The sequence below is a fragment of the Lactuca sativa genome, chromosome 5, assembly GCF_002870075.4.
Source record: "Lactuca sativa cultivar Salinas chromosome 5, Lsat_Salinas_v11, whole genome shotgun sequence".
In the NCBI taxonomy this organism is placed as follows: Eukaryota; Viridiplantae; Streptophyta; class Magnoliopsida; order Asterales; family Asteraceae; genus Lactuca; species Lactuca sativa.
Genome location: NC_056627.2, coordinates 363,601,407 through 363,609,679, shown reverse-complemented (window position 1 = coordinate 363,609,679; position 8,273 = coordinate 363,601,407). Strand labels below are relative to the sequence as shown.

Genomic DNA, 8,273 nt, shown 5'->3' with positions numbered 1-8,273 from the left:
ACCGTTGAAGTGGGAAGTTGAAGGGTTCGGTTGGGTCGGTGTATTGGCGCTTGATATAACCTTTTTCTTCTTTTGCTATTCATTCATCCCCCTCGCTGCTCTCCAAACACCGCCGGAGACTCATACTGCTCTCTATATATATCCGCTCCCCTGAGACCCAAGAACCATCATCCTTCACCGGACACTCACAACCATGTCGAGGGGACCATCGTTCACACCACCTTCTTCTCTTCTTCTTGTAGCGACACCACCGTTTCCTCCTTTCTTCTTTCATTAATTCATTCCCCGGCGTTCAAGAACCCTATGCGTTTCACTCTTCGTCTCTTAGGTAAGGTAACGTTCTTGATTTTTTTTCTTTGTGTGTAACTGATTTTGTTTTTGTTTGTGTTAGTTATTTTCAATTAGGCCAAGATTTTTCAGTGGTGTCTTCCTTACTGGATTCATCGGGCTATTGGGTTGTACCTTTATGCTTTATAGTTGTATAACGTCTGGTTGCGATCTTTCCCTCTGATTTCCAGGTAGTGTCTTTGTTTGTTTAATTGGTTGTATTTTTTTCAATAATGACGTGACGTGCTTTAGGCCCAGTGCATGGGAAACTTTTATATCATGAAGCTGTTTTTTTCTAAGCATACTTCATCATTGCTAAAAGTATCAACGACTATACCCAAGGATCTACTAGAACTATACCAAAGGTAAATTAATGACATTATTTTATCTTAATTGTAACCTTAATTAACACTACGACCTCTCTGAATTTCTTTCTTTTTCTCCTCCATTTTATTTGTCTTGTTGGTTTTTTGAATTAGGTAACCTAATCCAAAGCATCCATCAAACAAATGTGATTCGTCAACAAGTGGTGATGTCGGTAAAAATTTAAATAGTTTTGAAACCCAAAATAGTAATGTTTAGTTGTAGATTGTTCTTTTTGTGCACTTTAGGTGTTTGATGAAATGTCTTGGTAAAGTTAAAAAGTTGTTTTGCTTTGTTTTTAGGGTTAAAGTGTTCATGGATTAAATTTTGTAGAGAGAAGTAAATAATCACAAGCCAAATTAAAATATGAAACAACTTACTGAGTGAGGTATTAGAGATTCAACTAGGAAAAGATAATTTATTGTTTGTATTTTTAACTCAATTAGGATGAACTTGGCGAACCAACTATTGTATAATTTGCATATTTGAAAGTTCTTTGTTATGTCAAAAGAGTGTATCCTGATTTTTTTTTTTTTTAATTTTTTTTTTTTTGTATATGTGTGATGTTCTCTCTGTTTTTGAATATCATTGTGTGATATGTAGATGATAAGAAAAAGATTAAGCTGTGTTTGAATCAAAAAGTTGGATCACATGAGTTAAAATAAACCCAAAAGCATGTTTACAGCTCCTTCTAGTCCACCATCAAACCAGTAGAAGAGTAGTAAGGGACTATGTCCTCCACTCCTACTGCAATTCATTTAAAAAACTATGTCTTTATTGTTTAATTTTTTAATTGAAGTTGTTTTTTTTATTATTATAAAGAAGAAGCAGATGCATAGTTTGTGTAGACAAGAAACTACTTAATCCTACAGGCTCGACTACAAAAGTTCAAACTGCATCAGATGTTGGACAACCGAATGTTGAGGTATAAAGTTATTTGCTTAGATGTTCACAACATTCATCCCATGTTGCAATGCTTTCCTATTTAGTAACTTGTTTATTTGAGAATTTTGTGAAAAAAACTTAAACTTTTTTTTGTAAAAACCTCTTCATTCAGCTGTGATGTGTGAACAAGAAAGCATCTTATTGTTGTTACCTTTTAGCTAAAATAGTTTTATTGTAAGAAAGTATGGATATCATCTCATTCTATCTTGTGATCTGTACAAGAAATGGCATTGGTCCATAAGTGTAGCTGATTGTTTTTCAATTGTGGTCCTTATTTGAGGTTTGTAAAAACTTTGAACGAAATTAGATTAGTAGGAGAAGATTGTCAAATCAATGTACATGAATAGTTGATACTTTTTACACATGAGGTTAATTTTGGGGGTTATGTTTTGAAGGATTTTATATTGATTTGTTCAATCATCAAATTGAGAGACATTTTTTTTATCAACTCTAGATTTTCATTTTCATATACACATTATTAATGTAAACCTATCTCCTCTTCTTTTGCTCTACATTTCATCGCCTTAGTTACTAATTCAGGAAAGTGGAATGTTTGTACCTTACTGTGTAAGCATCTACTGTCTACATTATATATACTTTCTTCACTAAAACTGTAAATATTTGGTAAAAAACATCAATAGCTTGCTTCCACTATAGGTATATGCATCCAAAACCTTCAGAGATGGAGCTATTAGAGAGTATGTTAAGGCGGATTCGGATTGGGTACAAATAAATTTATCTGAATTTTGTATAGATACAAATGGAAGCCACATCTCATTGGTTATGTATGTCACTTGTATACTAATTTCTCCCTTTCTACACACAATGTCTTGTAATTTTCTCCCTTTAATACTTTTAAATGGTTAAAATATTGATTAGTTGCTAATTACAGTTGCTGAGCTTTTTGCTAATCTATCTTTATAGGGTAATATTACATGCTTGGTCCCTGAGTGTAGCTGATTTTTTTCATTTTTGGTCATTTTTTGAGGTTTGTAACGTTTTTTTAATCTTGTTCAAAGTAAAATGGCATGAGTAGTTGATATGTTTCATACAAGAATGAAGTTAGTTTAAAAGGAGAAGATTATAAGACATGAGTAGTTGATACATGGGGTTAATTTTGGGGATTATGTTTTGAAGGATACTCATGAAGGTTAGCTCTACTTTTGATCACCATAGTTACTAATCATTATTATACTGTCAAAGTTTTAAATCGTCTTTTTTTTTTTTTTTTTTTTATTTATTTAATTCTTAGAAACATCCATATATTAAATCGTCTTTCTTTACGCTTCAAATGTATTAAACTGTTGTAAATGGTCATGAAATTAGAGTATGTATGTTTGATGTTTATATAATTATTGTTGAATCGGAATCCTTTCCATTTTCTGTTATCCATACACATGATGAATTTTATCTCCTTTGACAAATTCCATTCATTACTCTGCAACAAGAAAAGGTTTTAGAAACTAAATAAAGAAGTTATGATAGAGAAATGTAAAAAAAGAGGCCCCTGAGAATCAAAGTGTATGCTTTTACCCTTAACACTATAAAGCCCCTCATGTTTTTTTATTAGTTTTGTTATTGTTATTGTTAAAAGGTACACCTTTAGTTCCATTGAATCTCAAAGAAGGTTGTTGGGTTATTTGCCTTTATGGAAACGATATGCAGGTGTACAGGTATCTATAGTTATGAGTCTATGACCCTATTTGTGTATTTCCAGAAATACCCCTCAGTTCCTAAAACTTGTGTTTATTAATTATCTTCAGGAAAGATGAAGTTGTATTGCATTTAGCCCCAAAAGAATGTTTAGAGCTTGTTGTAGTCCATCATCAAACCAGTAGAAGGGACTCTTTCCCTCCCTCCTGCTGTAATTCATTTAGAAAACTCCTTTTCTTTATTATTTAATTTTTTGAATTGAAATCGGTCTATTGAATATAAGATTTACAAAGAAACTAATTATACACTTCAATCCTACAGGCCACTACATAACTTCAAATTGCATGAGATGTTCGACAACCAACTGTTAAGGTATAGATTAATAATCTGTAAGTTTTTTTACCTAATTATCTTGTTGTAAGAGTTTAAATTTTATCATTTTAAAATTATTTATTTATTTGCCCCTACAGCCAGATTTTGTCTCAACATGGTTCTTTTATTTTCTAACCATCACCCTTTTCTTCTACCAAAACCAGATTATGTTTTTTGCTACAATATTGATGAGAAACATAAAGCAGGATGGATTTGAAGGAATTGATTAAAATCTTAACACTATCAAATCCTTTATTTATTCTTCCTTCTATCTTGACTGACTTAAGCTATTTTCCTGTTTTACCCTTTATTGGGTCTTCTAGACAAAACATATTGGACTCTTTCTTTAATGGTATTTGGGTCAATCAATCAATTCTCAATTAGTATCGTTACTCCTGCCATAAAAAAAGTTTTGTCCTCAAGACTTGAAACAAGAATGACTAGATGCATCTTGAAGAAGGAAGAAAATTCCAACTTGTGCTTTTTTTTTTTCAACTCTACCAAAATTAAATATTTTCTTATCTTAAATGGAACTTATTCCTTTTCCTACAAATGTTGTTGGTGGAAGTCTTCTTGAAATTATGTTCTTTCCCTAAAGTGTGTAAAAAACTCTAAGGTCTCAAATTGGTTAAAATGCCAATTGTTTCACTATTATTTTGTTCTGATACTGCCCAATCCATGCTTATTTCAGTTATATATATATATATATATATATATATATACACACACACATTATGATAATATTGTACTTAAAAAGAGAAGCTTGTTTAATGCTGCATTGATGCTCAATTAGGTGTGTGATTATTGCAGTCTGAGAGAAAAAGAGAAGCTTGTTTAGTGTTGTACTTTCAACCTTTTCTTATCAAGAAAATGTATGTCAAAAAATCTTCTCTCTCTCTCTCTCTCTCTCTGTAGTTAGTTTTTATAGTTTGTTCATTATAGCATCGTGCTTCCATTTCATTCTATGACAACAATGTAATTTCAACTTTTTACGTATAAGGGTATTATAGTAAGAAAATTCTATGCAAATTTTTTCAAGTTTAATGCTATAATAGGATGCTGTTATACACAAATCAGTAAAAGTAGATTGATGTTTCTTGCATTTAAACCAATATTGATGTATGCTGTTCCTCTTATTTTAGAAGTAAAGTGTGTGGATGTTCCTTTGAAGAAGAAGAAGATGGTTTTTTTACGAGGGTACTATCTTTCACACCACCTTCTTATCTTCTTCTTCTAGCAACACCATCGTTTCCTCCTTTCTTCTTTTTTCATTAATTCATTCCCGGGCGTTCAAGAATCCTCTGCGTTTCACTCTTCGTCTCTTAGGTAAGGTAACGTTCTTGATTTTTTACCTTTTTGTGTGTGTAATTGATTTTGTTTTTGTTTTTGTTAGTTATTTTCAACTAGGCCAAGATTTTTCAGGTCTGTCTTCATTACTGGATTCATCGGGATATTGGGTTGTACCTTTATGCTTTGTAGTTGTATGACGTATGGTTGCGATGTCAGCTTGGTTCACCGTCATCATCGATCAAGAAAAAGAGTACAAATCTTTTCCCTCTGATTTCCAGGTAGTGTCTTTGTTTGCTTAATTGGTAGTATTTGTTCAATAATAACGTGACGTGTTTTAGGCCAAGTGCATGGTAAACTTTTTATGTCATGAAACTGTTTTTTCTTCTTCTTCTAAGCATGCGTCATCATTGCTAAAAGGATCAACGACTATACCCAAGGATCTACTAGAACTATACCAAAGGTAAATTAATGACACTATTTTATCTTTATTGTAACCTTAATTAACACTACGACCTCTCTGAGCTTCTTTCTTATTCTCCTCCATTTTTTTGGCCTTGTTGGTTTTTTGAATTAGGTAACCTCATCCCTCAAACAAATATGATTGGCCAACAAGTGGTGATGTCGGTAAAATTTAAATAGTTTTGAAACCCAAAAAAGTAATGTTTAGTTGTAGATTGTTCTTTCTGTGCACTTTAGGTGTTTGATGAAATGTCTTGGTTAAGTTAAAAAGTTGTTTTGCTTTGTTTTTTCAGGTGATGGATTAAATTATGTAGAGAGAAGTAAATAATTACTAGCCAAATTAAAATATCAAACAACTTATTGAGTGGGCTATTAGAGATTCAACTAGGAAAAGATAATTTATTGTTTGTATTTTTAACTTAATTAGGAATAGAAGTGTCTTTTGGTTCTATATAAAAGCTTCATGGAAAGTTGTGCATTTCTGTTTAACTAAGTGAGGATGAACTTGGCGAACCAACTACTGAATAATTTGCATATTTGAAACAGTTTATGAGATTCCAAGATTTATGGACACAAACCAAGTTGTTTGTTATGAGATTCCAAGATTTTTGAATGTCATTGTGTGATATGTAGATGATAAGAAAAAGTTCAAGCTGTGTTTGAATCAAAAAATTGGATCACATGAGTTAAACTAAACCCAAAAGCATGTTTGTTGTTTAATTTTTTAATGGAAGTTTTTGTATTATAAAGAAGAGACAGATGCTTAGTTTTTTAATGGAAGTTGTTTAATGTCATATTTACTTTTTTCTTTCAATGTTTATAAGATCAGAGTATGTATGTTTGATGCTTATGTAATTAGTGTTTAATATCACAAACAACATTTTTATTGTTTTATAAGAAAATCAGTAAAGGATTCCAATTCCTTTGACAAATTCTATTGTTTTCAAAAATATTATGTGAACCGCATGTTCCCTTACATTACTCTGAGGTTAATTGCTATTCTTTTTTGTAGTTCCTTTGACAAATTCCATTCATTACTCTGCAACAAGAAAAGATTTTAAAAACCAAATAAAAAACTTTTGGTGGAGAAAAAGAAAGGAAAATGCTTCCATTGATTCAAAAGTGTTAACATGTACTTTTTAATAAAACACTTGATGCTTTTTATATGTCTTATTTAATTTTTTTCTGCTCAAAGAGGTACACTTTTTATTTCCATTGAATGTCAAAATACATTGCTTTATCCACTAATTACAAGCTGACAAAGCCTGGAACCGATATGTAGGTGTACATAAATACCCTTCTGTTCCTAAAACCTATTCTTTTTTATTCAGGCCCCCCCCCCCTCTCTCTCTGTAGTTAGCTTTTATAGTTTGTTCATTATAGCATCGTACTTCCATTTCATTTTGTGACAACATTGTAATTTCAACTTTTTTACTTATAAGGGCATTACATTATGAAAATTCTATACAAATTTTTTGAAGTACAATGCTATAATAGGATGCTGTAATACACAAATCAATAAAAGTAGATTGATATTTCTTGCATTTAAATCAATATTGATGTATGCTATTCCTCTTGTTTTAGAAGTAAAGCGTGTGGATGTTCCTGAGATGAAGTATATACATACATCCGATGATGAAAACAAATTTCTATTTTATATCCCAACCAAAAAGGTGGAAGGTGGGATGGGAACTGACTCTTGATCTTTCTGTCTGAGTAAAAGGCGAAAATGCCCTCCTCATCATTTGAAATTTTTTGACTTTGTTGATTTCAAAATCAGCTAGTATTATAAGATTTGAGAAACCTATGTTTAATTTCCTACATGTATTATTTTTCAAGATTTTAAGTACATTTTATCACCAGATATCTACATTACACTGATGCACTTCATTCCAAAATATTTTGAAATCAATGCAGATAGAGATGTTCATAGAGATGTTCATTCTGTTTCAGAAGCAACAACCAAGGTGAAAAACAACATCCACACAAGTTAATGTAAATCTATTTCATTCCATTTTTTATTATACTAATTCCAACTTTTTTAACTTTTTTTTTTCTTTTCCAGGCAATGCACTTTGATTACATTCTACCTTTCAACTCTTTTCTTATTTAGACATTGCACTTTCTGTTTTTAAGAAAGTATGGATTTCATCTACTTCTTTTTGGTGGCAGTTTTTGTTACCGGATCATATCTTAATACTTTCATAGATAATTTTGCTTTACGATTAATACTTATTAGATAATTTTCATTATCGAGTATCACTGATTCTACAACAATAATTAAGTAACAATATATGAATGGTTTATCCATCTTTCTAGATTAATATCACAATTTTGGTCAATTAAGCGTCCCACTTCCATTTCTTTCTGTTACAACATTGTAATTTCAACTTTTTCGTGTAAGGGCATTGCATTATGGAAATTCCGTGCACTTTTATAAGGGCATCATACTTTCAAAGTTGTAATGAAATTTGCTTTGTATCTTGATGACGTTATGCAGATTTTTCAAAGTACAATGTTAAAATAGGAAAAATGAATGTAGGACGCTATAAAACACAAATCAATGAAACTCAATTGAACCATACATCCAATGATCAACCAATGCTATATATTAGGGAGATGCATACTACTTTTAACTATTTTCTAATTAGGACATTATATTTTCATATGTATACCCAATTGTAGCATTATTTTTATCTTTATTCTTATTACGGAAATTATTATGCTTTGAAAATGCTACCCAATTGTTGCATTCCACTATTATGGTGACATTATACTTTGAATAATCTACCCATTTATAGCATTATACTTTCATTTTTTGTTGTAAAAAGATGACATTAAAGTAGGATGCGTTATGTATAGTA

The 8,273-nt window shown here is 31.1% G+C and overlaps 1 long non-coding RNA gene across 5 annotated transcripts; it reads left to right on the top strand.

Annotated features, from left to right (window-relative positions):
- Window positions 1-7,619, top strand: LOC111901079 (uncharacterized). 5 transcript variants are annotated; one of them, XR_006191616.2, is made up of 9 exons: window positions 1-328; window positions 392-518; window positions 580-692; window positions 807-3,308; window positions 3,399-3,499; window positions 3,610-5,410; window positions 5,525-7,089; window positions 7,327-7,376; window positions 7,475-7,619. It is a non-coding gene; the product is annotated as an uncharacterized LOC111901079 (long non-coding RNA). The 5 variants fall into 5 exon arrangements; XR_006191615.2 differs by having other exon boundaries at window positions 392-692; window positions 3,610-5,228; window positions 5,346-5,410; window positions 5,703-7,089; XR_006191613.2 differs by having other exon boundaries at window positions 392-692; window positions 3,610-5,228; window positions 5,346-5,410.
- The last annotated feature ends 654 nt before the right edge of the window (window positions 7,620-8,273 follow it).